This window comes from Ambystoma mexicanum, chromosome 5q (genome assembly GCF_040938575.1).
Source record: "Ambystoma mexicanum isolate Mex_15411 chromosome 5q, UKY_AmexF1_1, whole genome shotgun sequence".
Classification (NCBI taxonomy): Eukaryota; Metazoa; Chordata; class Amphibia; order Caudata; family Ambystomatidae; genus Ambystoma; species Ambystoma mexicanum.
In genome coordinates this window covers 528,596,959-528,623,993 of record NC_090933.1, presented here as the reverse complement: position 1 = coordinate 528,623,993, position 27,035 = coordinate 528,596,959, and the positions used below count along the sequence as shown (strand labels likewise).

At 50.6% G+C, this 27,035-nt stretch overlaps 37 non-coding genes across 37 annotated transcripts; 18 read left to right on the top strand and 19 right to left on the bottom strand.

Annotated features, from left to right (window-relative positions):
- Nucleotides 1-407: 407 nt before the first annotated feature.
- On the bottom strand, nt 408-480 carry TRNAR-CCU (transfer RNA arginine (anticodon CCU)). The gene has a single exon. It is a non-coding gene; the product is annotated as a tRNA-Arg (tRNA).
- A 694-nt stretch (nt 481-1,174) lies between these two features.
- TRNAA-AGC (transfer RNA alanine (anticodon AGC)) lies at nt 1,175-1,247 on the top strand. The gene has a single exon. It is a non-coding gene; the product is annotated as a tRNA-Ala (tRNA).
- Nucleotides 1,248-1,847: 600 nt separating this feature from the next.
- On the bottom strand, nt 1,848-1,920 carry TRNAR-CCU (transfer RNA arginine (anticodon CCU)). Its single transcript has one exon. It is a non-coding gene; the product is annotated as a tRNA-Arg (tRNA).
- A 694-nt stretch (nt 1,921-2,614) lies between these two features.
- On the top strand, nt 2,615-2,687 carry TRNAA-AGC (transfer RNA alanine (anticodon AGC)). Its single transcript has one exon. It is a non-coding gene; the product is annotated as a tRNA-Ala (tRNA).
- A 600-nt stretch (nt 2,688-3,287) lies between these two features.
- TRNAR-CCU (transfer RNA arginine (anticodon CCU)) lies at nt 3,288-3,360 on the bottom strand. The gene has a single exon. It is a non-coding gene; the product is annotated as a tRNA-Arg (tRNA).
- A 694-nt stretch (nt 3,361-4,054) lies between these two features.
- On the top strand, nt 4,055-4,127 carry TRNAA-AGC (transfer RNA alanine (anticodon AGC)). The gene has a single exon. It is a non-coding gene; the product is annotated as a tRNA-Ala (tRNA).
- A 600-nt stretch (nt 4,128-4,727) lies between these two features.
- Nucleotides 4,728-4,800, bottom strand: TRNAR-CCU (transfer RNA arginine (anticodon CCU)). The gene has a single exon. It is a non-coding gene; the product is annotated as a tRNA-Arg (tRNA).
- A 694-nt stretch (nt 4,801-5,494) lies between these two features.
- TRNAA-AGC (transfer RNA alanine (anticodon AGC)) lies at nt 5,495-5,567 on the top strand. The gene has a single exon. It is a non-coding gene; the product is annotated as a tRNA-Ala (tRNA).
- Nucleotides 5,568-6,167: 600 nt separating this feature from the next.
- On the bottom strand, nt 6,168-6,240 carry TRNAR-CCU (transfer RNA arginine (anticodon CCU)). The gene has a single exon. It is a non-coding gene; the product is annotated as a tRNA-Arg (tRNA).
- A 694-nt stretch (nt 6,241-6,934) lies between these two features.
- TRNAA-AGC (transfer RNA alanine (anticodon AGC)) lies at nt 6,935-7,007 on the top strand. The gene has a single exon. It is a non-coding gene; the product is annotated as a tRNA-Ala (tRNA).
- A 600-nt stretch (nt 7,008-7,607) lies between these two features.
- Nucleotides 7,608-7,680, bottom strand: TRNAR-CCU (transfer RNA arginine (anticodon CCU)). The gene has a single exon. It is a non-coding gene; the product is annotated as a tRNA-Arg (tRNA).
- A 694-nt stretch (nt 7,681-8,374) lies between these two features.
- TRNAA-AGC (transfer RNA alanine (anticodon AGC)) lies at nt 8,375-8,447 on the top strand. The gene has a single exon. It is a non-coding gene; the product is annotated as a tRNA-Ala (tRNA).
- Nucleotides 8,448-9,047: 600 nt separating this feature from the next.
- TRNAR-CCU (transfer RNA arginine (anticodon CCU)) lies at nt 9,048-9,120 on the bottom strand. The gene has a single exon. It is a non-coding gene; the product is annotated as a tRNA-Arg (tRNA).
- Nucleotides 9,121-9,814: 694 nt separating this feature from the next.
- TRNAA-AGC (transfer RNA alanine (anticodon AGC)) lies at nt 9,815-9,887 on the top strand. The gene has a single exon. It is a non-coding gene; the product is annotated as a tRNA-Ala (tRNA).
- A 600-nt stretch (nt 9,888-10,487) lies between these two features.
- TRNAR-CCU (transfer RNA arginine (anticodon CCU)) lies at nt 10,488-10,560 on the bottom strand. The gene has a single exon. It is a non-coding gene; the product is annotated as a tRNA-Arg (tRNA).
- Nucleotides 10,561-11,254: 694 nt separating this feature from the next.
- On the top strand, nt 11,255-11,327 carry TRNAA-AGC (transfer RNA alanine (anticodon AGC)). Its single transcript has one exon. It is a non-coding gene; the product is annotated as a tRNA-Ala (tRNA).
- A 600-nt stretch (nt 11,328-11,927) lies between these two features.
- Nucleotides 11,928-12,000, bottom strand: TRNAR-CCU (transfer RNA arginine (anticodon CCU)). Its single transcript has one exon. It is a non-coding gene; the product is annotated as a tRNA-Arg (tRNA).
- A 694-nt stretch (nt 12,001-12,694) lies between these two features.
- TRNAA-AGC (transfer RNA alanine (anticodon AGC)) lies at nt 12,695-12,767 on the top strand. The gene has a single exon. It is a non-coding gene; the product is annotated as a tRNA-Ala (tRNA).
- A 600-nt stretch (nt 12,768-13,367) lies between these two features.
- Nucleotides 13,368-13,440, bottom strand: TRNAR-CCU (transfer RNA arginine (anticodon CCU)). Its single transcript has one exon. It is a non-coding gene; the product is annotated as a tRNA-Arg (tRNA).
- A 694-nt stretch (nt 13,441-14,134) lies between these two features.
- On the top strand, nt 14,135-14,207 carry TRNAA-AGC (transfer RNA alanine (anticodon AGC)). The gene has a single exon. It is a non-coding gene; the product is annotated as a tRNA-Ala (tRNA).
- A 600-nt stretch (nt 14,208-14,807) lies between these two features.
- On the bottom strand, nt 14,808-14,880 carry TRNAR-CCU (transfer RNA arginine (anticodon CCU)). Its single transcript has one exon. It is a non-coding gene; the product is annotated as a tRNA-Arg (tRNA).
- A 694-nt stretch (nt 14,881-15,574) lies between these two features.
- On the top strand, nt 15,575-15,647 carry TRNAA-AGC (transfer RNA alanine (anticodon AGC)). The gene has a single exon. It is a non-coding gene; the product is annotated as a tRNA-Ala (tRNA).
- Nucleotides 15,648-16,247: 600 nt separating this feature from the next.
- TRNAR-CCU (transfer RNA arginine (anticodon CCU)) lies at nt 16,248-16,320 on the bottom strand. The gene has a single exon. It is a non-coding gene; the product is annotated as a tRNA-Arg (tRNA).
- A 694-nt stretch (nt 16,321-17,014) lies between these two features.
- On the top strand, nt 17,015-17,087 carry TRNAA-AGC (transfer RNA alanine (anticodon AGC)). Its single transcript has one exon. It is a non-coding gene; the product is annotated as a tRNA-Ala (tRNA).
- Nucleotides 17,088-17,687: 600 nt separating this feature from the next.
- Nucleotides 17,688-17,760, bottom strand: TRNAR-CCU (transfer RNA arginine (anticodon CCU)). The gene has a single exon. It is a non-coding gene; the product is annotated as a tRNA-Arg (tRNA).
- Nucleotides 17,761-18,454: 694 nt separating this feature from the next.
- Nucleotides 18,455-18,527, top strand: TRNAA-AGC (transfer RNA alanine (anticodon AGC)). Its single transcript has one exon. It is a non-coding gene; the product is annotated as a tRNA-Ala (tRNA).
- A 600-nt stretch (nt 18,528-19,127) lies between these two features.
- On the bottom strand, nt 19,128-19,200 carry TRNAR-CCU (transfer RNA arginine (anticodon CCU)). The gene has a single exon. It is a non-coding gene; the product is annotated as a tRNA-Arg (tRNA).
- Nucleotides 19,201-19,894: 694 nt separating this feature from the next.
- TRNAA-AGC (transfer RNA alanine (anticodon AGC)) lies at nt 19,895-19,967 on the top strand. The gene has a single exon. It is a non-coding gene; the product is annotated as a tRNA-Ala (tRNA).
- A 600-nt stretch (nt 19,968-20,567) lies between these two features.
- Nucleotides 20,568-20,640, bottom strand: TRNAR-CCU (transfer RNA arginine (anticodon CCU)). The gene has a single exon. It is a non-coding gene; the product is annotated as a tRNA-Arg (tRNA).
- Nucleotides 20,641-21,334: 694 nt separating this feature from the next.
- On the top strand, nt 21,335-21,407 carry TRNAA-AGC (transfer RNA alanine (anticodon AGC)). The gene has a single exon. It is a non-coding gene; the product is annotated as a tRNA-Ala (tRNA).
- A 600-nt stretch (nt 21,408-22,007) lies between these two features.
- On the bottom strand, nt 22,008-22,080 carry TRNAR-CCU (transfer RNA arginine (anticodon CCU)). Its single transcript has one exon. It is a non-coding gene; the product is annotated as a tRNA-Arg (tRNA).
- Nucleotides 22,081-22,774: 694 nt separating this feature from the next.
- On the top strand, nt 22,775-22,847 carry TRNAA-AGC (transfer RNA alanine (anticodon AGC)). The gene has a single exon. It is a non-coding gene; the product is annotated as a tRNA-Ala (tRNA).
- Nucleotides 22,848-23,447: 600 nt separating this feature from the next.
- Nucleotides 23,448-23,520, bottom strand: TRNAR-CCU (transfer RNA arginine (anticodon CCU)). The gene has a single exon. It is a non-coding gene; the product is annotated as a tRNA-Arg (tRNA).
- Nucleotides 23,521-24,214: 694 nt separating this feature from the next.
- On the top strand, nt 24,215-24,287 carry TRNAA-AGC (transfer RNA alanine (anticodon AGC)). The gene has a single exon. It is a non-coding gene; the product is annotated as a tRNA-Ala (tRNA).
- Nucleotides 24,288-24,887: 600 nt separating this feature from the next.
- On the bottom strand, nt 24,888-24,960 carry TRNAR-CCU (transfer RNA arginine (anticodon CCU)). Its single transcript has one exon. It is a non-coding gene; the product is annotated as a tRNA-Arg (tRNA).
- Nucleotides 24,961-25,654: 694 nt separating this feature from the next.
- TRNAA-AGC (transfer RNA alanine (anticodon AGC)) lies at nt 25,655-25,727 on the top strand. Its single transcript has one exon. It is a non-coding gene; the product is annotated as a tRNA-Ala (tRNA).
- A 600-nt stretch (nt 25,728-26,327) lies between these two features.
- Nucleotides 26,328-26,400, bottom strand: TRNAR-CCU (transfer RNA arginine (anticodon CCU)). The gene has a single exon. It is a non-coding gene; the product is annotated as a tRNA-Arg (tRNA).
- Between the last annotated feature and the right edge of the window lie 635 nt (nt 26,401-27,035).

Genomic DNA, 27,035 nt, shown 5'->3' with positions numbered 1-27,035 from the left:
ATTGGTGACATATTCAGGAAATTCCACTTTGATGCCACCCAGGGCTGTTAACCTTTTATTTCATTTCAATACGATGCTTCGAATAATTGGTTCAAAGTGCGCAGCCTTTGCTCTTTTATTTCGTTTTCATCGGAGCAGGTCGGAGCTGGCAGAAGAGTGAGCCCTGTCTGCAGGAGCTCTGATTCCAGAAAGCATATTTTCCCTGTCTTTCTTACCACTCATCTGTGTCTCTTCGCTGACATGAGGCGTTGCTACACTCTGCAGTCTCCCGGCATTTAAAGTCTGCTACCAGCAGAGCACGTTCTGGACTTCACAGCGCCCAGCAAAGTACTAGCCTGCGCCCACCCCCTACTACCGCAAAAACCTTTTGCATGCTTTGGCAGAAGTGTGAACAAAATGCCACGAACCACCCCAGATGGGACTCGAACCCACAATCCCTGGCTTAGGAGGCCAGTGCCTTATCCATTAGGCCACTGGGGCAACTCGACAGAGAAGGGGAAAGTTCTTTCTTTTCCTCTTCTCTCACTGGAGTCACGGGTACTGGCCCACTGAAAAGGGCAAGTTGGCTCACGTCCAAAGCTGCAGTGTCCCAGCACACGCGGGCAAGAGGCACCTGCTTGCACTCGGCTGGACACTTCCGCTTTATGGAACACAGTATGGAAAGTGGACTCAATTCCCAGACCTAACTCTTACCTGTTTGGTATTCTGACGCTCGATTGTAAAATATGGCCAGCTGGTAAAAATGACAAAGGGCACTCCAGCGCTGGTCCTTTGGCTGCAGGCGGCGTGTCAGCGGCCTAAAACAGCAAGAAATAGCGAGAGAAATAAAGTGAGAAGCAAGCACCTTTTCAATTGGGCTCTCGGGTCTATGGGACTGGCGTGCAGCCTCTTGATCACAAGCGCAGGTCCAGCGTGAAAGGGCGTGGGAGTGGAGTCACTCTGCTATTAATACCTGGTTGGCCAATCCTCGTTGCAATGGATGGCCATCTGCAGCTTTACTTGTAGCTCCACTGAAGGTATTTTGTTTTGGGCAAAGGGGTGAGATTGTGATTTCCTCTGCGGCAGATGAAGAGAAAGGGCTTTATGCACTACAGGTCCCTGGACAGCCAAGCAAGTGTGAGCCGGAGACTGTGCTTCAGCTCTGAAGCAGTGTATCGAGAGCCTTCGAGGAGGAGGGGAATTAGCTCAGATGGTAGAGCGCTCGCTTAGCATGCGAGAGGTAGCGGGATCGATGCCCGCATTCTCCAGCAAGACGCTTTTTCTTCATTTTCACTATTTTATTCAAAACTCGCCAATCGTCGCAAATAAAGTCATGTGCTCGCTTCTGTTTTTTTTACTATCATCCTAAAAGTCTTCCGTCCACTTTCTGCTATCCCAAAGAGTCATCCGCGCGAGGGCCGGCAACAGGCGTGATACTGTGCAACAGGCGCATTGCATGGCATTGGTGACATATTCAGGAAATTCCACTTTGATGCCACCCAGGGCTGTTAACCTTTTATTTCATTTCAATACGATGCTTCGAATAATTGGTTCAAAGTGCGCAGCCTTTGCTCTTTTATTTCGTTTTCATCGGAGCAGGTCGGAGCTGGCAGAAGAGTGAGCCCTGTCTGCAGGAGCTCTGATTCCAGAAAGCATATTTTCCCTGTCTTTCTTACCACTCATCTGTGTCTCTTCGCTGACATGAGGCGTTGCTACACTCTGCAGTCTCCCGGCATTTAAAGTCTGCTACCAGCAGAGCACGTTCTGGACTTCACAGCGCCCAGCAAAGTACTAGCCTGCGCCCACCCCCTACTACCGCAAAAACCTTTTGCATGCTTTGGCAGAAGTGTGAACAAAATGCCACGAACCACCCCAGATGGGACTCGAACCCACAATCCCTGGCTTAGGAGGCCAGTGCCTTATCCATTAGGCCACTGGGGCCACTCGACAGAGAAGGGGAAAGTTCTTTCTTTTCCTCTTCTCTCACTGGAGTCACGGGTACTGGCCCACTGAAAAGGGCAAGTTGGCTCACGTCCAAAGCTGCAGTGTCCCAGCACACGCGGGCAAAAGGCACCTGCTTGCACTCGGCTGGACACTTCCGCTTTATGGGACACACGATGGAAAGTGGACTCAATTCCCAGACCTAACTCTTACCTGTTTGGTATTCTGACGCTCGATTGTAAAATATGGCCAGCTGGTAAAAATGACAAAGGGCACTCCAGCGCTGGTCCTTTGGCTGCAGGCGGCGTGTCAGCGGCCTAAAACAGCAAGAAATAGCGAGAGAAATAAAGTGAGAAGCAAGCACCTTTTCAATTGGGCTCTCGGGTCTATGGGACTGGCGTGCAGCCTCTTGATCACAAGCGCAGGTCCAGCGTGAAAGGGCGTGGCAGTGGAGTCACTCTGCTATTAATACCTGGTTGGCCAATCCTCGTTGCAATGGATGGCCATCTGCAGCTTTACTTGTAGCTCCACTGAAGGTATTTTGTTTTGGGCAAAGGGGTGAGATTGTGATTTCCTCTGCCGCAGATGAAGAGAAAGGGCTTTATGCACTACAGGTCCCTGGACAGCCAAGCAAGTGTGAGCCGGAGATTGTGCTTCAGCTCTGAAGCAGTGTATCGAGAGCCTTCGAGGAGGAGGGGAATTAGCTCAGATGGTAGAGCGCTCGCTTAGCATGCGAGAGGTAGCGGGATCGATGCCCGCATTCTCCAGCAAGACGCTTTTTCTTCATTTTCACTATTTTATTCAAAACTCGCCAATCGTCGCAAATAAAGTCATGTGCTCGCTTCTGTTTTTTTTACTATCATCCTAAAAGTCTTCCGTCCACTTTCTGCTATCCCAAAGAGTCACCCGCGCGAGGGCCGGCAACAGGCGTGATACTGTGCAACAGGCGCATTGCATGGCATTGGTGACATATTCAGGAAATTCCACTTTGATGCCACCCAGGGCTGTTAACCTTTTATTTCATTTCAATACGATGCTTCGAATAATTGGTTCAAAGTGCGCAGCCTTTGCTCTTTTATTTCGTTTTCATCGGAGCAGGTCGGAGCTGGCAGAAGAGTGAGCCCTGTCTGCAGGAGCTCTGATTCCAGAAAGCATATTTTCCCTGTCTTTCTTACCACTCATCTGTGTCTCTTCGCTGACATGAGGCGTTGCTACACTCTGCAGTCTCCCGGCATTTAAAGTCTGCTACCAGCAGAGCACGTTCTGGACTTCACAGCGCCCAGCAAAGTACTAGCCTGCGCCCACCCCCTACTACCTCAAAAACCTTTTGCATGCTTTGGCAGAAGTGTGAACAAAATGCCACGAACCACCCCAGATGGGACTCGAACCCACAATCCCTGGCTTAGGAGGCCAGTGCCTTATCCATTAGGCCACTGGGGCAACTCGACAGAGAAGGGGAAAGTTCTTTCTTTTCCTCTTCTCTCACTGGAGTCACGGGTACTGGCCCACTGAAAAGGGCAAGTTGGCTCACGTCCAAAGCTGCAGTGTCCCAGCACACGCGGGCAAGAGGCACCTGCTTGCACTCGGCTGGACACTTCCGCTTTATGGGACACACGATGGAAAGTGGACTCAATTCCCAGACCTAACTCTTACCTGTTTGGTATTCTGACGCTCGATTGTAAAATATGGCCAGCTGGTAAAAATGACAAAGGGCACTCCAGCGCTGGTCCTTTGGCTGCAGGCGGCGTGTCAGCGGCCTAAAACAGCAAGAAATAGCGAGAGAAATAAAGTGAGAAGCAAGCACCTTTTCAATTGGGCTCTCGGGTCTATGGGACTGGCGTGCAGCCTCTTGATCACAAGCGCAGGTCCAGCGTGAAAGGGCGTGGGAGTGGAGTCACTCTGCTATTAATACCTGGTTGGCCAATCCTCGTTGCAATGGATGGCCATCTGCAGCTTTACTTGTAGCTCCACTGAAGGTATTTTGTTTTGGGCAAAGGGGTGAGATTGTGATTTCCTCTGCGGCAGATGAAGAGAAAGGGCTTTATGCACTACAGGTCCCTGGACAGCCAAGCAAGTGTGAGCCGGAGACTGTGCTTCAGCTCTGAAGCAGTGTATCGAGAGCCTTCGAGGAGGAGGGGAATTAGCTCAGATGGTAGAGCGCTCGCTTAGCATGCGAGAGGTAGCGGGATCGATGCCCGCATTCTCCAGCAAGACGCTTTTTCTTCATTTTCACTATTTTATTCAAAACTCGCCAATCGTCGCAAATAAAGTCATGTGCTCGCTTCTGTTTTTTTTACTATCATCCTAAAAGTCTTCCGTCCACTTTCTGCTATCCCAAAGAGTCATCCGCGCGAGGGCCGGCAACAGGCGTGATACTGTGCAACAGGCGCATTGCATGGCATTGGTGACATATTCAGGAAATTCCACTTTGATGCCACCCAGGGCTGTTAACCTTTTATTTCATTTCAATACGATGCTTCGAATAATTGGTTCAAAGTGCGCAGCCTTTGCTCTTTTATTTCGTTTTCATCGGAGCAGGTCGGAGCTGGCAGAAGAGTGAGCCCTGTCTGCAGGAGCTCTGATTCCAGAAAGCATATTTTCCCTGTCTTTCTTACCACTCATCTGTGTCTCTTCGCTGACATGAGGCGTTGCTACACTCTGCAGTCTCCCGGCATTTAAAGTCTGCTACCAGCAGAGCACGTTCTGGACTTCACAGCGCCCAGCAAAGTACTAGCCTGCGCCCACCCCCTACTACCGCAAAAACCTTTTGCATGCTTTGGCAGAAGTGTGAACAAAATGCCACGAACCACCCCAGATGGGACTCGAACCCACAATCCCTGGGTTAGGAGGCCAGTGCCTTATCCATTAGGCCACTGGGGCCACTCGACAGAGAAGGGGAAAGTTCTTTCTTTTCCTCTTCTCTCACTGGAGTCACGGGTACTGGCCCACTGAAAAGGGCAAGTTGGCTCACGTCCAAAGCTGCAGTGTCCCAGCACACGCGGGCAAAAGGCACCTGCTTGCACTCGGCTGGACACTTCCGCTTTATGGGACACACGATGGAAAGTGGACTCAATTCCCAGACCTAACTCTTACCTGTTTGGTATTCTGACGCTCGATTGTAAAATATGGCCAGCTGGTAAAAATGACAAAGGGCACTCCAGCGCTGGTCCTTTGGCTGCAGGCGGCGTGTCAGCGGCCTAAAACAGCAAGAAATAGCGAGAGAAATAAAGTGAGAAGCAAGCACCTTTTCAATTGGGCTCTCGGGTCTATGGGACTGGCGTGCAGCCTCTTGATCACAAGCGCAGGTCCAGCGTGAAAGGGCGTGGCAGTGGAGTCACTCTGCTATTAATACCTGGTTGGCCAATCCTCGTTGCAATGGATGGCCATCTGCAGCTTTACTTGTAGCTCCACTGAAGGTATTTTGTTTTGGGCAAAGGGGTGAGATTGTGATTTCCTCTGCCGCAGATGAAGAGAAAGGGCTTTATGCACTACAGGTCCCTGGACAGCCAAGCAAGTGTGAGCCGGAGATTGTGCTTCAGCTCTGAAGCAGTGTATCGAGAGCCTTCGAGGAGGAGGGGAATTAGCTCAGATGGTAGAGCGCTCGCTTAGCATGTGAGAGGTAGCGGGATCGATGCCCGCATTCTCCAGCAAGACGCTTTTTCTTCATTTTCACTATTTTATTCAAAACTCGCCAATCGTCGCAAATAAAGTCATGTGCTCGCTTCTGTTTTTTTTACTATCATCCTAAAAGTCTTCCGTCCACTTTCTGCTATCCCAAAGAGTCACCCGCGCGAGGGCCGGCAACAGGCGTGATACTGTGCAACAGGCGCATTGCATGGCATTGGTGACATATTCAGGAAATTCCACTTTGATGCCACCCAGGGCTGTTAACCTTTTATTTCATTTCAATACGATGCTTCGAATAATTGGTTCAAAGTGCGCAGCCTTTGCTCTTTTATTTCGTTTTCATCGGAGCAGGTCGGAGCTGGCAGAAGAGTGAGCCCTGTCTGCAGGAGCTCTGATTCCAGAAAGCATATTTTCCCTGTCTTTCTTACCACTCATCTGTGTCTCTTCGCTGACATGAGGCGTTGCTACACTCTGCAGTCTCCCGGCATTTAAAGTCTGCTACCAGCAGAGCACGTTCTGGACTTCACAGCGCCCAGCAAAGTACTAGCCTGCGCCCACCCCCTACTACCGCAAAAACCTTTTGCATGCTTTGGCAGAAGTGTGAACAAAATGCCACGAACCACCCCAGATGGGACTCGAACCCACAATCCCTGGCTTAGGAGGCCAGTGCCTTATCCATTAGGCCACTGGGGCCACTCGACAGAGAAGGGGAAAGTTCTTTCTTTTCCTCTTCTCTCACTGGAGTCACAGGTACTGGCCCACTGAAAAGGGCAAGTTGGCTCACGTCCAAAGCTGCAGTGTCCCAGCACACGCGGGCAAAAGGCACCTGCTTGCACTCGGCTGGACACTTCCGCTTTATGGGACACACGATGGAAAGTGGACTCAATTCCCAGACCTAACTCTTACCTGTTTGGTATTCTGACGCTCGATTGTAAAATATGGCCAGCTGGTAAAAATGACAAAGGGCACTCCAGCGCTGGTCCTTTGGCTGCAGGCGGCGTGTCAGCGGCCTAAAACAGCAAGAAATAGCGAGAGAAATAAAGTGAGAAGCAAGCACCTTTTCAATTGGGCTCTCGGGTCTATGGGACTGGCGTGCAGCCTCTTGATCACAAGCGCAGGTCCAGCGTGAAAGGGCGTGGCAGTGGAGTCACTCTGCTATTAATACCTGGTTGGCCAATCCTCGTTGCAATGGATGGCCATCTGCAGCTTTACTTGTAGCTCCACTGAAGGTATTTTGTTTTGGGCAAAGGGGTGAGATTGTGATTTCCTCTGCCGCAGATGAAGAGAAAGGGCTTTATGCACTACAGGTCCCTGGACAGCCAAGCAAGTGTGAGCCGGAGATTGTGCTTCAGCTCTGAAGCAGTGTATCGAGAGCCTTCGAGGAGGAGGGGAATTAGCTCAGATGGTAGAGCGCTCGCTTAGCATGCGAGAGGTAGCGGGATCGATGCCCGCATTCTCCAGCAAGACGCTTTTTCTTCATTTTCACTATTTTATTCAAAACTCGCCAATCGTCGCAAATAAAGTCATGTGCTCGCTTCTGTTTTTTTTACTATCATCCTAAAAGTCTTCCGTCCACTTTCTGCTATCCCAAAGAGTCACCCGCGCGAGGGCCGGCAACAGGCGTGATACTGTGCAACAGGCGCATTGCATGGCATTGGTGACATATTCAGGAAATTCCACTTTGATGCCACCCAGGGCTGTTAACCTTTTATTTCATTTCAATACGATGCTTCGAATAATTGGTTCAAAGTGCGCAGCCTTTGCTCTTTTATTTCGTTTTCATCGGAGCAGGTCGGAGCTGGCAGAAGAGTGAGCCCTGTCTGCAGGAGCTCTGATTCCAGAAAGCATATTTTCCCTGTCTTTCTTACCACTCATCTGTGTCTCTTCGCTGACATGAGGCGTTGCTACACTCTGCAGTCTCCCGGCATTTAAAGTCTGCTACCAGCAGAGCACGTTCTGGACTTCACAGCGCCCAGCAAAGTACTAGCCTGCGCCCACCCCCTACTACCTCAAAAACCTTTTGCATGCTTTGGCAGAAGTGTGAACAAAATGCCACGAACCACCCCAGATGGGACTCGAACCCACAATCCTTGGCTTAGGAGGCCAGTGCCTTATCCATTAGGCCACTGGGGCAACTCGACAGAGAAGGGGAAAGTTCTTTCTTTTCCTCTTCTCTCACTGGAGTCACGGGTACTGGCCCACTGAAAAGGGCAAGTTGGCTCACGTCCAAAGCTGCAGTGTCCCAGCACACGCGGGCAAGAGGCACCTGCTTGCACTCGGCTGGACACTTCCGCTTTATGGGACACACGATGGAAAGTGGACTCAATTCCCAGACCTAACTCTTACCTGTTTGGTATTCTGACGCTCGATTGTAAAATATGGCCAGCTGGTAAAAATGACAAAGGGCACTCCAGCGCTGGTCCTTTGGCTGCAGGCGGCGTGTCAGCGGCCTAAAACAGCAAGAAATAGCGAGAGAAATAAAGTGAGAAGCAAGCACCTTTTCAATTGGGCTCTCGGGTCTATGGGACTGGCGTGCAGCCTCTTGATCACAAGCGCAGGTCCAGCGTGAAAGGGCGTGGGAGTGGAGTCACTCTGCTATTAATACCTGGTTGGCCAATCCTCGTTGCAATGGATGGCCATCTGCAGCTTTACTTGTAGCTCCACTGAAGGTATTTTGTTTTGGGCAAAGGGGTGAGATTGTGATTTCCTCTGCGGCAGATGAAGAGAAAGGGCTTTATGCACTACAGGTCCCTGGACAGCCAAGCAAGTGTGAGCCGGAGACTGTGCTTCAGCTCTGAAGCAGTGTATCGAGAGCCTTCGAGGAGGAGGGGAATTAGCTCAGATGGTAGAGCGCTCGCTTAGCATGCGAGAGGTAGCGGGATCGATGCCCGCATTCTCCAGCAAGACGCTTTTTCTTCATTTTCACTATTTTATTCAAAACTCGCCAATCGTCGCAAATAAAGTCATGTGCTCGCTTCTGTTTTTTTTACTATCATCCTAAAAGTCTTCCGTCCACTTTCTGCTATCCCAAAGAGTCATCCGCGCGAGGGCCGGCAACAGGCGTGATACTGTGCAACAGGCGCATTGCATGGCATTGGTGACATATTCAGGAAATTCCACTTTGATGCCACCCAGGGCTGTTAACCTTTTATTTCATTTCAATACGATGCTTCGAATAATTGGTTCAAAGTGCGCAGCCTTTGCTCTTTTATTTCGTTTTCATCGGAGCAGGTCGGAGCTGGCAGAAGAGTGAGCCCTGTCTGCAGGAGCTCTGATTCCAGAAAGCATATTTTCCCTGTCTTTCTTACCACTCATCTGTGTCTCTTCGCTGACATGAGGCGTTGCTACACTCTGCAGTCTCCCGGCATTTAAAGTCTGCTACCAGCAGAGCACGTTCTGGACTTCACAGCGCCCAGCAAAGTACTAGCCTGCGCCCACCCCCTACTACCGCAAAAACCTTTTGCATGCTTTGGCAGAAGTGTGAACAAAATGCCACGAACCACCCCAGATGGGACTCGAACCCACAATCCCTGGCTTAGGAGGCCAGTGCCTTATCCATTAGGCCACTGGGGCCACTCGACAGAGAAGGGGAAAGTTCTTTCTTTTCCTCTTCTCTCACTGGAGTCACGGGTACTGGCCCACTGAAAAGGGCAAGTTGGCTCACGTCCAAAGCTGCAGTGTCCCAGCACACGCGGGCAAAAGGCACCTGCTTGCACTCGGCTGGACACTTCCGCTTTATGGGACACACGATGGAAAGTGGACTCAATTCCCAGACCTAACTCTTACCTGTTTGGTATTCTGACGCTCGATTGTAAAATATGGCCAGCTGGTAAAAATGACAAAGGGCACTCCAGCGCTGGTCCTTTGGCTGCAGGCGGCGTGTCAGCGGCCTAAAACAGCAAGAAATAGCGAGAGAAATAAAGTGAGAAGCAAGCACCTTTTCAATTGGGCTCTCGGGTCTATGGGACTGGCGTGCAGCCTCTTGATCACAAGCGCAGGTCCAGCGTGAAAGGGCGTGGCAGTGGAGTCACTCTGCTATTAATACCTGGTTGGCCAATCCTCGTTGCAATGGATGGCCATCTGCAGCTTTACTTGTAGCTCCACTGAAGGTATTTTGTTTTGGGCAAAGGGGTGAGATTGTGATTTCCTCTGCCGCAGATGAAGAGAAAGGGCTTTATGCACTACAGGTCCCTGGACAGCCAAGCAAGTGTGAGCCGGAGATTGTGCTTCAGCTCTGAAGCAGTGTATCGAGAGCCTTCGAGGAGGAGGGGAATTAGCTCAGATGGTAGAGCGCTCGCTTAGCATGCGAGAGGTAGCGGGATCGATGCCCGCATTCTCCAGCAAGACGCTTTTTCTTCATTTTCACTATTTTATTCAAAACTCGCCAATCGTCGCAAATAAAGTCATGTGCTCGCTTCTGTTTTTTTTACTATCATCCTAAAAGTCTTCCGTCCACTTTCTGCTATCCCAAAGAGTCATCCGCGCGAGGGCCGGCAACAGGCGTGATACTGTGCAACAGGCGCATTGCATGGCATTGGTGACATATTCAGGAAATTCCACTTTGATGCCACCCAGGGCTGTTAACCTTTTATTTCATTTCAATACGATGCTTCGAATAATTGGTTCAAAGTGCGCAGCCTTTGCTCTTTTATTTCGTTTTCATCGGAGCAGGTCGGAGCTGGCAGAAGAGTGAGCCCTGTCTGCAGGAGCTCTGATTCCAGAAAGCATATTTTCCCTGTCTTTCTTACCACTCATCTGTGTCTCTTCGCTGACATGAGGCGTTGCTACACTCTGCAGTCTCCCGGCATTTAAAGTCTGCTACCAGCAGAGCACGTTCTGGACTTCACAGCGCCCAGCAAAGTACTAGCCTGCGCCCACCCCCTACTACCGCAAAAACCTTTTGCATGCTTTGGCAGAAGTGTGAACAAAATGCCACGAACCACCCCAGATGGGACTCGAACCCACAATCCCTGGCTTAGGAGGCCAGTGCCTTATCCATTAGGCCACTGGGGCCACTCGACAGAGAAGGGGAAAGTTCTTTCTTTTCCTCTTCTCTCACTGGAGTCACGGGTACTGGCCCACTGAAAAGGGCAAGTTGGCTCACGTCCAAAGCTGCAGTGTCCCAGCACACGCGGGCAAAAGGCACCTGCTTGCACTCGGCTGGACACTTCCGCTTTATGGGACACACGATGGAAAGTGGACTCAATTCCCAGACCTAACTCTTACCTGTTTGGTATTCTGACGCTCGATTGTAAAATATGGCCAGCTGGTAAAAATGACAAAGGGCACTCCAGCGCTGGTCCTTTGGCTGCAGGCGGCGTGTCAGCGGCCTAAAACAGCAAGAAATAGCGAGAGAAATAAAGTGAGAAGCAAGCACCTTTTCAATTGGGCTCTCAGGTCTATGGGACTGGCGTGCAGCCTCTTGATCACAAGCGCAGGTCCAGCGTGAAAGGGCGTGGCAGTGGAGTCACTCTGCTATTAATACCTGGTTGGCCAATCCTCGTTGCAATGGATGGCCATCTGCAGCTTTACTTGTAGCTCCACTGAAGGTATTTTGTTTTGGGCAAAGGGGTGAGATTGTGATTTCCTCTGCCGCAGATGAAGAGAAAGGGCTTTATGCACTACAGGTCCCTGGACAGCCAAGCAAGTGTGAGCCGGAGATTGTGCTTCAGCTCTGAAGCAGTGTATCGAGAGCCTTCGAGGAGGAGGGGAATTAGCTCAGATGGTAGAGCGCTCGCTTAGCATGCGAGAGGTAGCGGGATCGATGCCCGCATTCTCCAGCAAGACGCTTTTTCTTCATTTTCACTATTTTATTCAAAACTCGCCAATCGTCGCAAATAAAGTCATGTGCTCGCTTCTGTTTTTTTTACTATCATCCTAAAAGTCTTCCGTCCACTTTCTGCTATCCCAAAGAGTCACCCGCGCGAGGGCCGGCAACAGGCGTGATACTGTGCAACAGGCGCATTGCATGGCATTGGTGACATATTCAGGAAATTCCACTTTGATGCCACCCAGGGCTGTTAACCTTTTATTTCATTTCAATACGATGCTTCGAATAATTGGTTCAAAGTGCGCAGCCTTTGCTCTTTTATTTCGTTTTCATCGGAGCAGGTCGGAGCTGGCAGAAGAGTGAGCCCTGTCTGCAGGAGCTCTGATTCCAGAAAGCATATTTTCCCTGTCTTTCTTACCACTCATCTGTGTCTCTTCGCTGACATGAGGCGTTGCTACACTCTGCAGTCTCCCGGCATTTAAAGTCTGCTACCAGCAGAGCACGTTCTGGACTTCACAGCGCCCAGCAAAGTACTAGCCTGCGCCCACCCCCTACTACCTCAAAAACCTTTTGCATGCTTTGGCAGAAGTGTGAACAAAATGCCACGAACCACCCCAGATGGGACTCGAACCCACAATCCCTGGCTTAGGAGGCCAGTGCCTTATCCATTAGGCCACTGGGGCAACTCGACAGAGAAGGGGAAAGTTCTTTCTTTTCCTCTTCTCTCACTGGAGTCACGGGTACTGGCCCACTGAAAAGGGCAAGTTGGCTCACGTCCAAAGCTGCAGTGTCCCAGCACACGCGGGCAAGAGGCACCTGCTTGCACTCGGCTGGACACTTCCGCTTTATGGGACACACGATGGAAAGTGGACTCAATTCCCAGACCTAACTCTTACCTGTTTGGTATTCTGACGCTCGATTGTAAAATATGGCCAGCTGGTAAAAATGACAAAGGGCACTCCAGCGCTGGTCCTTTGGCTGCAGGCGGCGTGTCAGCGGCCTAAAACAGCAAGAAATAGCGAGAGAAATAAAGTGAGAAGCAAGCACCTTTTCAATTGGGCTCTCGGGTCTATGGGACTGGCGTGCAGCCTCTTGATCACAAGCGCAGGTCCAGCGTGAAAGGGCGTGGGAGTGGAGTCACTCTGCTATTAATACCTGGTTGGCCAATCCTCGTTGCAATGGATGGCCATCTGCAGCTTTACTTGTAGCTCCACTGAAGGTATTTTGTTTTGGGCAAAGGGGTGAGATTGTGATTTCCTCTGCGGCAGATGAAGAGAAAGGGCTTTATGCACTACAGGTCCCTGGACAGCCAAGCAAGTGTGAGCCGGAGACTGTGCTTCAGCTCTGAAGCAGTGTATCGAGAGCCTTCGAGGAGGAGGGGAATTAGCTCAGATGGTAGAGCGCTCGCTTAGCATGCGAGAGGTAGCGGGATCGATGCCCGCATTCTCCAGCAAGACGCTTTTTCTTCATTTTCACTATTTTATTCAAAACTCGCCAATCGTCGCAAATAAAGTCATGTGCTCGCTTCTGTTTTTTTTACTATCATCCTAAAAGTCTTCCGTCCACTTTCTGCTATCCCAAAGAGTCATCCGCGCGAGGGCCGGCAACAGGCGTGATACTGTGCAACAGGCGCATTGCATGGCATTGGTGACATATTCAGGAAATTCCACTTTGATGCCACCCAGGGCTGTTAACCTTTTATTTCATTTCAATACGATGCTTCGAATAATTGGTTCAAAGTGCGCAGCCTTTGCTCTTTTATTTCGTTTTCATCGGAGCAGGTCGGAGCTGGCAGAAGAGTGAGCCCTGTCTGCAGGAGCTCTGATTCCAGAAAGCATATTTTCCCTGTCTTTCTTACCACTCATCTGTGTCTCTTCGCTGACATGAGGCGTTGCTACACTCTGCAGTCTCCCGGCATTTAAAGTCTGCTACCAGCAGAGCACGTTCTGGACTTCACAGCGCCCAGCAAAGTACTAGCCTGCGCCCACCCCCTACTACCGCAAAAACCTTTTGCATGCTTTGGCAGAAGTGTGAACAAAATGCCACGAACCACCCCAGATGGGACTCGAACCCACAATCCCTGGCTTAGGAGGCCAGTGCCTTATCCATTAGGCCACTGGGGCCACTCGACAGAGAAGGGGAAAGTTCTTTCTTTTCCTCTTCTCTCACTGGAGTCACGGGTACTGGCCCACTGAAAAGGGCAAGTTGGCTCACGTCCAAAGCTGCAGTGTCCCAGCACACGCGGGCAAAAGGCACCTGCTTGCACTCGGCTGGACACTTCCGCTTTATGGGACACACGATGGAAAGTGGACTCAATTCCCAGACCTAACTCTTACCTGTTTGGTATTCTGACGCTCGATTGTAAAATATGGCCAGCTGGTAAAAATGACAAAGGGCACTCCAGCGCTGGTCCTTTGGCTGCAGGCGGCGTGTCAGCGGCCTAAAACAGCAAGAAATAGCGAGAGAAATAAAGTGAGAAGCAAGCACCTTTTCAATTGGGCTCTCGGGTCTATGGGACTGGCGTGCAGCCTCTTGATCACAAGCGCAGGTCCAGCGTGAAAGGGCGTGGCAGTGGAGTCACTCTGCTATTAATACCTGGTTGGCCAATCCTCGTTGCAATGGATGGCCATCTGCAGCTTTACTTGTAGCTCCACTGAAGGTATTTTGTTTTGGGCAAAGGGGTGAGATTGTGATTTCCTCTGCCGCAGATGAAGAGAAAGGGCTTTATGCACTACAGGTCCCTGGACAGCCAAGCAAGTGTGAGCCGGAGATTGTGCTTCAGCTCTGAAGCAGTGTATCGAGAGCCTTCGAGGAGGAGGGGAATTAGCTCAGATGGTAGAGCGCTCGCTTAGCATGTGAGAGGTAGCGGGATCGATGCCCGCATTCTCCAGCAAGACGCTTTTTCTTCATTTTCACTATTTTATTCAAAACTCGCCAATCGTCGCAAATAAAGTCATGTGCTCGCTTCTGTTTTTTTTACTATCATCCTAAAAGTCTTCCGTCCACTTTCTGCTATCCCAAAGAGTCACCCGCGCGAGGGCCGGCAACAGGCGTGATACTGTGCAACAGGCGCATTGCATGGCATTGGTGACATATTCAGGAAATTCCACTTTGATGCCACCCAGGGCTGTTAACCTTTTATTTCATTTCAATACGATGCTTCGAATAATTGGTTCAAAGTGCGCAGCCTTTGCTCTTTTATTTCGTTTTCATCGGAGCAGGTCGGAGCTGGCAGAAGAGTGAGCCCTGTCTGCAGGAGCTCTGATTCCAGAAAGCATATTTTCCCTGTCTTTCTTACCACTCATCTGTGTCTCTTCGCTGACATGAGGCGTTGCTACACTCTGCAGTCTCCCGGCATTTAAAGTCTGCTACCAGCAGAGCACGTTCTGGACTTCACAGCGCCCAGCAAAGTACTAGCCTGCGCCCACCCCCTACTACCGCAAAAACCTTTTGCATGCTTTGGCAGAAGTGTGAACAAAATGCCACGAACCACCCCAGATGGGACTCGAACCCACAATCCCTGGCTTAGGAGGCCAGTGCCTTATCCATTAGGCCACTGGGGCCACTCGACAGAGAAGGGGAAAGTTCTTTCTTTTCCTCTTCTCTCACTGGAGTCACGGGTACTGGCCCACTGAAAAGGGCAAGTTGGCTCACGTCCAAAGCTGCAGTGTCCCAGCACACGCGGGCAAAAGGCACCTGCTTGCACTCGGCTGGACACTTCCGCTTTATGGGACACACGATGGAAAGTGGACTCAATTCCCAGACCTAACTCTTACCTGTTTGGTATTCTGACGCTCGATTGTAAAATATGGCCAGCTGGTAAAAATGACAAAGGGCACTCCAGCGCTGGTCCTTTGGCTGCAGGCGGCGTGTCAGCGGCCTAAAACAGCAAGAAATAGCGAGAGAAATAAAGTGAGAAGCAAGCACCTTTTCAATTGGGCTCTCGGGTCTATGGGACTGGCGTGCAGCCTCTTGATCACAAGCGCAGGTCCAGCGTGAAAGGGCGTGGCAGTGGAGTCACTCTGCTATTAATACCTGGTTGGCCAATCCTCGTTGCAATGGATGGCCATCTGCAGCTTTACTTGTAGCTCCACTGAAGGTATTTTGTTTTGGGCAAAGGGGTGAGATTGTGATTTCCTCTGCCGCAGATGAAGAGAAAGGGCTTTATGCACTACAGGTCCCTGGACAGCCAAGCAAGTGTGAGCCGGAGATTGTGCTTCAGCTCTGAAGCAGTGTATCGAGAGCCTTCGAGGAGGAGGGGAATTAGCTCAGATGGTAGAGCGCTCGCTTAGCATGCGAGAGGTAGCGGGATCGATGCCCGCATTCTCCAGCAAGACGCTTTTTCTTCATTTTCACTATTTTATTCAAAACTCGCCAATCGTCGCAAATAAAGTCATGTGCTCGCTTCTGTTTTTTTTACTATCATCCTAAAAGTCTTCCGTCCACTTTCTGCTATCCCAAAGAGTCACCCGCGCGAGGGCCGGCAACAGGCGTGATACTGTGCAACAGGCGCATTGCATGGCATTGGTGACATATTCAGGAAATTCCACTTTGATGCCACCCAGGGCTGTTAACCTTTTATTTCATTTCAATACGATGCTTCGAATAATTGGTTCAAAGTGCGCAGCCTTTGCTCTTTTATTTCGTTTTCATCGGAGCAGGTCGGAGCTGGCAGAAGAGTGAGCCCTGTCTGCAGGAGCTCTGATTCCAGAAAGCATATTTTCCCTGTCTTTCTTACCACTCATCTGTGTCTCTTCGCTGACATGAGGCGTTGCTACACTCTGCAGTCTCCCGGCATTTAAAGTCTGCTACCAGCAGAGCACGTTCTGGACTTCACAGCGCCCAGCAAAGTACTAGCCTGCGCCCACCCCCTACTACCTCAAAAACCTTTTGCATGCTTTGGCAGAAGTGTGAACAAAATGCCACGAACCACCCCAGATGGGACTCGAACCCACAATCCCTGGCTTAGGAGGCCAGTGCCTTATCCATTAGGCCACTGGGGCAACTCGACAGAGAAGGGGAAAGTTCTTTCTTTTCCTCTTCTCTCACTGGAGTCACGGGTACTGGCCCACTGAAAAGGGCAAGTTGGCTCACGTCCAAAGCTGCAGTGTCCCAGCACACGCGGGCAAAAGGCACCTGCTTGCACTCGGCTGGACACTTCCGCTTTATGGGACACACGATGGAAAGTGGACTCAATTCCCAGACCTAACTCTTACCTGTTTGGTATTCTGACGCTCGATTGTAAAATATGGCCAGCTGGTAAAAATGACAAAGGGCACTCCAGCGCTGGTCCTTTGGCTGCAGGCGGCGTGTCAGCGGCCTAAAACAGCAAGAAATAGCGAGAGAAATAAAGTGAGAAGCAAGCACCTTTTCAATTGGGCTCTCGGGTCTATGGGACTGGCGTGCAGCCTCTTGATCACAAGCGCAGGTCCAGCGTGAAAGGGCGTGGCAGTGGAGTCACTCTGCTATTAATACCTGGTTGGCCAATCCTCGTTGCAATGGATGGCCATCTGCAGCTTTACTTGTAGCTCCACTGAAGGTATTTTGTTTTGGGCAAAGGGGTGAGATTGTGATTTCCTCTGCCGCAGATGAAGAGAAAGGGCTTTATGCACTACAGGTCCCTGGACAGCCAAGCAAGTGTGAGCCGGAGATTGTGCTTCAGCTCTGAAGCAGTGTATCGAGAGCCTTCGAGGAGGAGGGGAATTAGCTCAGATGGTAGAGCGCTCGCTTAGCATGCGAGAGGTAGCGGGATCGATGCCCGCATTCTCCAGCAAGACGCTTTTTCTTCATTTTCACTATTTTATTCAAAACTCGCCAATCGTCGCAAATAAAGTCATGTGCTCGCTTCTGTTTTTTTTACTATCATCCTAAAAGTCTTCCGTCCACTTTCTGCTATCCCAAAGAGTCACCCGCGCGAGGGCCGGCAACAGGCGTGATACTGTGCAACAGGCGCATTGCATGGCATTGGTGACATATTCAGGAAATTCCACTTTGATGCCACCCAGGGCTGTTAACCTTTTATTTCATTTCAATACGATGCTTCGAATAATTGGTTCAAAGTGCGCAGCCTTTGCTCTTTTATTTCGTTTTCATCGGAGCAGGTCGGAGCTGGCAGAAGAGTGAGCCCTGTCTGCAGGAGCTCTGATTCCAGAAAGCATATTTTCCCTGTCTTTCTTACCACTCATCTGTGTCTCTTCGCTGACATGAGGCGTTGCTACACTCTGCAGTCTCCCGGCATTTAAAGTCTGCTACCAGCAGAGCACGTTCTGGACTTCACAGCGCCCAGCAAAGTACTAGCCTGCGCCCACCCCCTACTACCTCAAAAACCTTTTGCATGCTTTGGCAGAAGTGTGAACAAAATGCCACGAACCACCCCAGATGGGACTCGAACCCACAATCCCTGGCTTAGGAGGCCAGTGCCTTATCCATTAGGCCACTGGGGCAACTCGACAGAGAAGGGGAAAGTTCTTTCTTTTCCTCTTCTCTCACTGGAGTCACGGGTACTGGCCCACTGAAAAGGGCAAGTTGGCTCACGTCCAAAGCTGCAGTGTCCCAGCACACGCGGGCAAGAGGCACCTGCTTGCACTCGGCTGGACACTTCCGCTTTATGGGACACACGATGGAAAGTGGACTCAATTCCCAGACCTAACTCTTACCTGTTTGGTATTCTGACGCTCGATTGTAAAATATGGCCAGCTGGTAAAAATGACAAAGGGCACTCCAGCGCTGGTCCTTTGGCTGCAGGCGGCGTGTCAGCGGCCTAAAACAGCAAGAAATAGCGAGAGAAATAAAGTGAGAAGCAAGCACCTTTTCAATTGGGCTCTCGGGTCTATGGGACTGGCGTGCAGCCTCTTGATCACAAGCGCAGGTCCAGCGTGAAAGGGCGTGGGAGTGGAGTCACTCTGCTATTAATACCTGGTTGGCCAATCCTCGTTGCAATGGATGGCCATCTGCAGCTTTACTTGTAGCTCCACTGAAGGTATTTTGTTTTGGGCAAAGGGGTGAGATTGTGATTTCCTCTGCGGCAGATGAAGAGAAAGGGCTTTATGCACTACAGGTCCCTGGACAGCCAAGCAAGTGTGAGCCGGAGACTGTGCTTCAGCTCTGAAGCAGTGTATCGAGAGCCTTCGAGGAGGAGGGGAATTAGCTCAGATGGTAGAGCGCTCGCTTAGCATGCGAGAGGTAGCGGGATCGATGCCCGCATTCTCCAGCAAGACGCTTTTTCTTCATTTTCACTATTTTATTCAAAACTCGCCAATCGTCGCAAATAAAGTCATGTGCTCGCTTCTGTTTTTTTTACTATCATCCTAAAAGTCTTCCGTCCACTTTCTGCTATCCCAAAGAGTCATCCGCGCGAGGGCCGGCAACAGGCGTGATACTGTGCAACAGGCGCATTGCATGGCATTGGTGACATATTCAGGAAATTCCACTTTGATGCCACCCAGGGCTGTTAACCTTTTATTTCATTTCAATACGATGCTTCGAATAATTGGTTCAAAGTGCGCAGCCTTTGCTCTTTTATTTCGTTTTCATCGGAGCAGGTCGGAGCTGGCAGAAGAGTGAGCCCTGTCTGCAGGAGCTCTGATTCCAGAAAGCATATTTTCCCTGTCTTTCTTACCACTCATCTGTGTCTCTTCGCTGACATGAGGCGTTGCTACACTCTGCAGTCTCCCGGCATTTAAAGTCTGCTACCAGCAGAGCACGTTCTGGACTTCACAGCGCCCAGCAAAGTACTAGCCTGCGCCCACCCCCTACTACCGCAAAAACCTTTTGCATGCTTTGGCAGAAGTGTGAACAAAATGCCACGAACCACCCCAGATGGGACTCGAACCCACAATCCCTGGCTTAGGAGGCCAGTGCCTTATCCATTAGGCCACTGGGGCCACTCGACAGAGAAGGGGAAAGTTCTTTCTTTTCCTCTTCTCTCACTGGAGTCACGGGTACTGGCCCACTGAAAAGGGCAAGTTGGCTCACGTCCAAAGCTGCAGTGTCCCAGCACACGCGGGCAAAAGGCACCTGCTTGCACTCGGCTGGACACTTCCGCTTTATGGGACACACGATGGAAAGTGGACTCAATTCCCAGACCTAACTCTTACCTGTTTGGTATTCTGACGCTCGATTGTAAAATATGGCCAGCTGGTAAAAATGACAAAGGGCACTCCAGCGCTGGTCCTTTGGCTGCAGGCGGCGTGTCAGCGGCCTAAAACAGCAAGAAATAGCGAGAGAAATAAAGTGAGAAGCAAGCACCTTTTCAATTGGGCTCTCGGGTCTATGGGACTGGCGTGCAGCCTCTTGATCACAAGCGCAGGTCCAGCGTGAAAGGGCGTGGCAGTGGAGTCACTCTGCTATTAATACCTGGTTGGCCAATCCTCGTTGCAATGGATGGCCATCTGGAGCTTTACTTGTAGCTCCACTGAAGGTATTTTGTTTTGGGCAAAGGGGTGAGATTGTGATTTCCTCTGCCGCAGATGAAGAGAAAGGGCTTTATGCACTACAGGTCCCTGGACAGCCAAGCAAGTGTGAGCCGGAGATTGTGCTTCAGCTCTGAAGCAGTGTATCGAGAGCCTTCGAGGAGGAGGGGAATTAGCTCAGATGGTAGAGCGCTCGCTTAGCATGCGAGAGGTAGCGGGATCGATGCCCGCATTCTCCAGCAAGACGCTTTTTCTTCATTTTCACTATTTTATTCAAAACTCGCCAATCGTCGCAAATAAAGTCATGTGCTCGCTTCTGTTTTTTTTACTATCATCCTAAAAGTCTTCCGTCCACTTTCTGCTATCCCAAAGAGTCACCCGCGCGAGGGCCGGCAACAGGCGTGATACTGTGCAACAGGCGCATTGCATGGCATTGGTGACATATTCAGGAAATTCCACTTTGATGCCACCCAGGGCTGTTAACCTTTTATTTCATTTCAATACGATGCTTCGAATAATTGGTTCAAAGTGCGCAGCCTTTGCTCTTTTATTTCGTTTTCATCGGAGCAGGTCGGAGCTGGCAGAAGAGTGAGCCCTGTCTGCAGGAGCTCTGATTCCAGAAAGCATATTTTCCCTGTCTTTCTTACCACTCATCTGTGTCTCTTCGCTGACATGAGGCGTTGCTACACTCTGCAGTCTCCCGGCATTTAAAGTCTGCTACCAGCAGAGCACGTTCTGGACTTCACAGCGCCCAGCAAAGTACTAGCCTGCGCCCACCCCCTACTACCTCAAAAACCTTTTGCATGCTTTGGCAGAAGTGTGAACAAAATGCCACGAACCACCCCAGATGGGACTCGAACCCACAATCCCTGGCTTAGGAGGCCAGTGCCTTATCCATTAGGCCACTGGGGCAACTCGACAGAGAAGGGGAAAGTTCTTTCTTTTCCTCTTCTCTCACTGGAGTCACGGGTACTGGCCCACTGAAAAGGGCAAGTTGGCTCACGTCCAAAGCTGCAGTGTCCCAGCACACGCGGGCAAGAGGCACCTGCTTGCACTCGGCTGGACACTTCCGCTTTATGGGACACACGATGGAAAGTGGACTCAATTCCCAGACCTAACTCTTACCTGTTTGGTATTCTGACGCTCGATTGTAAAATATGGCCAGCTGGTAAAAATGACAAAGGGCACTCCAGCGCTGGTCCTTTGGCTGCAGGCGGCGTGTCAGCGGCCTAAAACAGCAAGAAATAGCGAGAGAAATAAAGTGAGAAGCAAGCACCTTTTCAATTGGGCTCTCGGGTCTATGGGACTGGCGTGCAGCCTCTTGATCACAAGCGCAGGTCCAGCGTGAAAGGGCGTGGGAGTGGAGTCACTCTGCTATTAATACCTGGTTGGCCAATCCTCGTTGCAATGGATGGCCATCTGCAGCTTTACTTGTAGCTCCACTGAAGGTATTTTGTTTTGGGCAAAGGGGTGAGATTGTGATTTCCTCTGCGGCAGATGAAGAGAAAGGGCTTTATGCACTACAGGTCCCTGGACAGCCAAGCAAGTGTGAGCCGGAGACTGTGCTTCAGCTCTGAAGCAGTGTATCGAGAGCCTTCGAGGAGGAGGGGAATTAGCTCAGATGGTAGAGCGCTCGCTTAGCATGCGAGAGGTAGCGGGATCGATGCCCGCATTCTCCAGCAAGACGCTTTTTCTTCATTTTCACTATTTTATTCAAAACTCGCCAATCGTCGCAAATAAAGTCATGTGCTCGCTTCTGTTTTTTTTACTATCATCCTAAAAGTCTTCCGTCCACTTTCTGCTATCCCAAAGAGTCACCCGCGCGAGGGCCGGCAACAGGCGTGATACTGTGCAACAGGCGCATTGCATGGCATTGGTGACATATTCAGGAAATTCCACTTTGATGCCACCCAGGGCTGTTAACCTTTTATTTCATTTCAATACGATGCTTCGAATAATTGGTTCAAAGTGCGCAGCCTTTGCTCTTTTATTTCGTTTTCATCGGAGCAGGTCGGAGCTGGCAGAAGAGTGAGCCCTGTCTGCAGGAGCTCTGATTCCAGAAAGCATATTTTCCCTGTCTTTCTTACCACTCATCTGTGTCTCTTCGCTGACATGAGGCGTTGCTACACTCTGCAGTCTCCCGGCATTTAAAGTCTGCTACCAGCAGAGCACGTTCTGGACTTCACAGCGCCCAGCAAAGTACTAGCCTGCGCCCACCCCCTACTACCTCAAAAACCTTTTGCATGCTTTGGCAGAAGTGTGAACAAAATGCCACGAACCACCCCAGATGGGACTCGAACCCACAATCCCTGGCTTAGGAGGCCAGTGCCTTATCCATTAGGCCACTGGGGCAACTCGACAGAGAAGGGGAAAGTTCTTTCTTTTCCTCTTCTCTCACTGGAGTCACGGGTACTGGCCCACTGAAAAGGGCAAGTTGGCTCACGTCCAAAGCTGCAGTGTCCCAGCACACGCGGGCAAGAGGCACCTGCTTGCACTCGGCTGGACACTTCCGCTTTATGGGACACACGATGGAAAGTGGACTCAATTCCCAGACCTAACTCTTACCTGTTTGGTATTCTGACGCTCGATTGTAAAATATGGCCAGCTGGTAAAAATGACAAAGGGCACTCCAGCGCTGGTCCTTTGGCTGCAGGCGGCGTGTCAGCGGCCTAAAACAGCAAGAAATAGCGAGAGAAATAAAGTGAGAAGCAAGCACCTTTTCAATTGGGCTCTCGGGTCTATGGGACTGGCGTGCAGCCTCTTGATCACAAGCGCAGGTCCAGCGTGAAAGGGCGTGGGAGTGGAGTCACTCTGCTATTAATACCTGGTTGGCCAATCCTCGTTGCAATGGATGGCCATCTGCAGCTTTACTTGTAGCTCCACTGAAGGTATTTTGTTTTGGGCAAAGGGGTGAGATTGTGATTTCCTCTGCGGCAGATGAAGAGAAAGGGCTTTATGCACTACAGGTCCCTGGACAGCCAAGCAAGTGTGAGCCGGAGACTGTGCTTCAGCTCTGAAGCAGTGTATCGAGAGCCTTCGAGGAGGAGGGGAATTAGCTCAGATGGTAGAGCGCTCGCTTAGCATGCGAGAGGTAGCGGGATCGATGCCCGCATTCTCCAGCAAGACGCTTTTTCTTCATTTTCACTATTTTATTCAAAACTCGCCAATCGTCGCAAATAAAGTCATGTGCTCGCTTCTGTTTTTTTTACTATCATCCTAAAAGTCTTCCGTCCACTTTCTGCTATCCCAAAGAGTCATCCGCGCGAGGGCCGGCAACAGGCGTGATACTGTGCAACAGGCGCATTGCATGGCATTGGTGACATATTCAGGAAATTCCACTTTGATGCCACCCAGGGCTGTTAACCTTTTATTTCATTTCAATACGATGCTTCGAATAATTGGTTCAAAGTGCGCAGCCTTTGCTCTTTTATTTCGTTTTCATCGGAGCAGGTCGGAGCTGGCAGAAGAGTGAGCCCTGTCTGCAGGAGCTCTGATTCCAGAAAGCATATTTTCCCTGTCTTTCTTACCACTCATCTGTGTCTCTTCGCTGACATGAGGCGTTGCTACACTCTGCAGTCTCCCGGCATTTAAAGTCTGCTACCAGCAGAGCACGTTCTGGACTTCACAGCGCCCAGCAAAGTACTAGCCTGCGCCCACCCCCTACTACCGCAAAAACCTTTTGCATGCTTTGGCAGAAGTGTGAACAAAATGCCACGAACCACCCCAGATGGGACTCGAACCCACAATCCCTGGCTTAGGAGGCCAGTGCCTTATCCATTAGGCCACTGGGGCCACTCGACAGAGAAGGGGAAAGTTCTTTCTTTTCCTCTTCTCTCACTGGAGTCACGGGTACTGGCCCACTGAAAAGGGCAAGTTGGCTCACGTCCAAAGCTGCAGTGTCCCAGCACACGCGGGCAAAAGGCACCTGCTTGCACTCGGCTGGACACTTCCGCTTTATGGGACACACGATGGAAAGTGGACTCAATTCCCAGACCTAACTCTTACCTGTTTGGTATTCTGACGCTCGATTGTAAAATATGGCCAGCTGGTAAAAATGACAAAGGGCACTCCAGCGCTGGTCCTTTGGCTGCAGGCGGCGTGTCAGCGGCCTAAAACAGCAAGAAATAGCGAGAGAAATAAAGTGAGAAGCAAGCACCTTTTCAATTGGGCTCTCGGGTCTATGGGACTGGCGTGCAGCCTCTTGATCACAAGCGCAGGTCCAGCGTGAAAGGGCGTGGCAGTGGAGTCACTCTGCTATTAATACCTGGTTGGCCAATCCTCGTTGCAATGGATGGCCATCTGCAGCTTTACTTGTAGCTCCACTGAAGGTATTTTGTTTTGGGCAAAGGGGTGAGATTGTGATTTCCTCTGCCGCAGATGAAGAGAAAGGGCTTTATGCACTACAGGTCCCTGGACAGCCAAGCAAGTGTGAGCCGGAGATTGTGCTTCAGCTCTGAAGCAGTGTATCGAGAGCCTTCGAGGAGGAGGGGAATTAGCTCAGATGGTAGAGCGCTCGCTTAGCATGCGAGAGGTAGCGGGATCGATGCCCGCATTCTCCAGCAAGACGCTTTTTCTTCATTTTCACTATTTTATTCAAAACTCGCCAATCGTCGCAAATAAAGTCATGTGCTCGCTTCTGTTTTTTTTACTATCATCCTAAAAGTCTTCCGTCCACTTTCTGCTATCCCAAAGAGTCACCCGCGCGAGGGCCGGCAACAGGCGTGATACTGTGCAACAGGCGCATTGCATGGCATTGGTGACATATTCAGGAAATTCCACTTTGATGCCACCCAGGGCTGTTAACCTTTTATTTCATTTCAATACGATGCTTCGAATAATTGGTTCAAAGTGCGCAGCCTTTGCTCTTTTATTTCGTTTTCATCGGAGCAGGTCGGAGCTGGCAGAAGAGTGAGCCCTGTCTGCAGGAGCTCTGATTCCAGAAAGCATATTTTCCCTGTCTTTCTTACCACTCATCTGTGTCTCTTCGCTGACATGAGGCGTTGCTACACTCTGCAGTCTCCCGGCATTTAAAGTCTGCTACCAGCAGAGCACGTTCTGGACTTCACAGCGCCCAGCAAAGTACTAGCCTGCGCCCACCCCCTACTACCTCAAAAACCTTTTGCATGCTTTGGCAGAAGTGTGAACAAAATGCCACGAACCACCCCAGATGGGACTCGAACCCACAATCCCTGGCTTAGGAGGCCAGTGCCTTATCCATTAGGCCACTGGGGCAACTCGACAGAGAAGGGGAAAGTTCTTTCTTTTCCTCTTCTCTCACTGGAGTCACGGGTACTGGCCCACTGAAAAGGGCAAGTTGGCTCACGTCCAAAGCTGCAGTGTCCCAGCACACGCGGGCAAGAGGCACCTGCTTGCACTCGGCTGGACACTTCCGCTTTATGGGACACACGATGGAAAGTGGACTCAATTCCCAGACCTAACTCTTACCTGTTTGGTATTCTGACGCTCGATTGTAAAATATGGCCAGCTGGTAAAAATGACAAAGGGCACTCCAGCGCTGGTCCTTTGGCTGCAGGCGGCGTGTCAGCGGCCTAAAACAGCAAGAAATAGCGAGAGAAATAAAGTGAGAAGCAAGCACCTTTTCAATTGGGCTCTCGGGTCTATGGGACTGGCGTGCAGCCTCTTGATCACAAGCGCAGGTCCAGCGTGAAAGGGCGTGGGAGTGGAGTCACTCTGCTATTAATACCTGGTTGGCCAATCCTCGTTGCAATGGATGGCCATCTGCAGCTTTACTTGTAGCTCCACTGAAGGTATTTTGTTTTGGGCAAAGGGGTGAGATTGTGATTTCCTCTGCGGCAGATGAAGAGAAAGGGCTTTATGCACTACAGGTCCCTGGACAGCCAAGCAAGTGTGAGCCGGAGACTGTGCTTCAGCTCTGAAGCAGTGTATCGAGAGCCTTCGAGGAGGAGGGGAATTAGCTCAGATGGTAGAGCGCTCGCTTAGCATGCGAGAGGTAGCGGGATCGATGCCCGCATTCTCCAGCAAGACGCTTTTTCTTCATTTTCACTATTTTATTCAAAACTCGCCAATCGTCGCAAATAAAGTCATGTGCTCGCTTCTGTTTTTTTTACTATCATCCTAAAAGTCTTCCGTCCACTTTCTGCTATCCCAAAGAGTCATCCGCGCGAGGGCCGGCAACAGGCGTGATACTGTGCAACAGGCGCATTGCATGGCATTGGTGACATATTCAGGAAATTCCACTTTGATGCCACCCAGGGCTGTTAACCTTTTATTTCATTTCAATACGATGCTTCGAATAATTGGTTCAAAGTGCGCAGCCTTTGCTCTTTTATTTCGTTTTCATCGGAGCAGGTCGGAGCTGGCAGAAGAGTGAGCCCTGTCTGCAGGAGCTCTGATTCCAGAAAGCATATTTTGCCTGTCTTTCTTACCACTCATCTGTGTCTCTTCGCTGACATGAGGCGTTGCTACACTCTGCAGTCTCCCGGCATTTAAAGTCTGCTACCAGCAGAGCACGTTCTGGACTTCACAGCGCCCAGCAAAGTACTAGCCTGCGCCCACCCCCTACTACCGCAAAAACCTTTTGCATGCTTTGGCAGAAGTGTGAACAAAATGCCACGAACCACCCCAGATGGGACTCGAACCCACAATCCCTGGCTTAGGAGGCCAGTGCCTTATCCATTAGGCCACTGGGGCCACTCGACAGAGAAGGGGAAAGTTCTTTCTTTTCCTCTTCTCTCACTGGAGTCACGGGTACTGGCCCACTGAAAAGGGCAAGTTGGCTCACGTCCAAAGCTGCAGTGTCCCAGCACACGCGGGCAAAAGGCACCTGCTTGCACTCGGCTGGACACTTCCGCTTTATGGGACACACGATGGAAAGTGGACTCAATTCCCAGACCTAACTCTTACCTGTTTGGTATTCTGACGCTCGATTGTAAAATATGGCCAGCTGGTAAAAATGACAAAGGGCACTCCAGCGCTGGTCCTTTGGCTGCAGGCGGCGTGTCAGCGGCCTAAAACAGCAAGAAATAGCGAGAGAAATAAAGTGAGAAGCAAGCACCTTTTCAATTGGGCTCTCGGGTCTATGGGACTGGCGTGCAGCCTCTTGATCACAAGCGCAGGTCCAGCGTGAAAGGGCGTGGCAGTGGAGTCACTCTGCTATTAATACCTGGTTGGCCAATCCTCGTTGCAATGGATGGCCATCTGCAGCTTTACTTGTAGCTCCACTGAAGGTATTTTGTTTTGGGCAAAGGGGTGAGATTGTGATTTCCTCTGCCGCAGATGAAGAGAAAGGGCTTTATGCACTACAGGTCCCTGGACAGCCAAGCAAG